The sequence below is a fragment of the Orbicella franksi genome, unplaced genomic scaffold, assembly GCF_964199315.1.
Source record: "Orbicella franksi unplaced genomic scaffold, jaOrbFran1.1 SCAFFOLD_227, whole genome shotgun sequence".
Lineage (NCBI taxonomy): Eukaryota > Metazoa > Cnidaria > Anthozoa > Scleractinia > Merulinidae > Orbicella > Orbicella franksi.
The window spans coordinates 35,001-36,666 of NW_027670991.1; positions in this window are offsets into that span (position 1 = coordinate 35,001).

Genomic DNA, 1,666 nt, shown 5'->3' on the forward strand with positions numbered 1-1,666 from the left:
GAAGATGACCGATGATTGCCGAAATTTCCCGACGAAAACCCGAAGCTCAAAGACCACACCCTAAAGAGCGCAAAATTGGGATTTTACACTTTTTCAAAACTTTGTGCGGCAAACTATTGGCCAGCTCGAGTTACGTGCAGGCGCCAAGTTTGGCGCTGTCACGTCATCGTTAAGGGGGGTGTGCTACACTATCTTAAAACTGGGCGTCGGTCCCCCTATTCTATAAGCACCCTTAAGATTTTCACCATTTTCAAAACTTTTTGTGGCAAACTATTGGCCAGCTCGAGTTACGTGCAGGCGCCAAGTTTGGCGCTGTCACATCATCGTTAAGGGGGGTGTGCTACACTATCTTAAAACTGGGCGTCGGTCCCCCTATTCTATAAGCACCCTTAAGATTTTCACCATTTTCAAAACTTTTTGCGGCAAACTATTGGCCAGCTCGAGTTACGTGCAGGCGCCAAGTTTGGCGCTGTCACATCATCGTTAAGGGGGGTGTGCTACACTATCTTAAAACTGGGCGTCGGTCCCCCTTATCTATAAGCACCCTTAAGATTTTCACCATTTTCAAACTTTTTGCGGCAAACTATTGGCCAGCTCGAGTTACGTGCAGGCGCCCAGTTTGGCGCTGTCACATCATCGTTAAGGGGGGTGTGCTACACTATCTTAAAACTGGGCGTCGGTCCCCCTTATCTATAAGCACCCTTAAGATTTTCACCATTTTCAAACCTTTTTGCGGCAAACTATTGGCCAGCTCGAGTTACGTGCAGGCGCCAAGTTTGGCGCTGTCACATCATCGTTAAGGGGGGTGTGCTACACTATCTTAAAACTGGGCGTCGGTCCCCCTAATCTATAAGCACCCTTAAGATTTTTACCACTTTCAAAACGTTTTGCGGCAAACTATTGGCCAGCTCGAGTTACGTGCAGGCGCCAAGTTTGGCGCTGTCACATCATCGTTAAGGGGATTTGCTACACTATCTTAAAACTGGGCGTTAGTGCCCATATACCATAAGCACTCTTAAGATTTTCACCATTTTCAAAACGTTTTGCGCGAAACAATTGGCCAGCTCGAGTTACGTGCAGGCGCCAAGTTTGGCGCTCTCACATCATAATTAACGGGGGTGTGCACCACTATCTTAAAAGTGGGCGTCAGTCCCCCTATTCTATAAGCACACTTAAGATTTTCACCATTTCAAAACTTTTTGCGCCAACCTATTGGCCAGCTCGAGTTACGTGCAGGCGCCAAGTTTAGCCAAGTTTAACCCTAACCTAACGCTAAGCCTACCTAAGCCTAACCTAACGCTAAGCCTACCTAGGCCTAACCGAACGCTAAGCCTACCTAAGCCTAACCGAACGCTAAGCCTACCTAGGCCTAACGCTAAGCTAACCCTAACCCTAACCCTAAGCTAACCGTTACCCCTAACTCTAAGTCCAAAAGGCTCCCCTCGTTCGAGGTCATGTTAGTGCAAGTCAAAAGGGCTCCCCTCTTTGCCTTGAGATGTTTCTGGTCAAATAACTCTAAGTCCAGAAAGTCTCCCGTCGTTTGGGACCGGGCGGTCAAATTTTTCTAAGTCCAAAAGGCTCCCCTCGTTTCACCATTTGAAACGAGAGGAGCCTTTCGGACTTAGAAAAAATTTTCACTGCCAGGTCCCAAGCGAGGGGAGCCTTT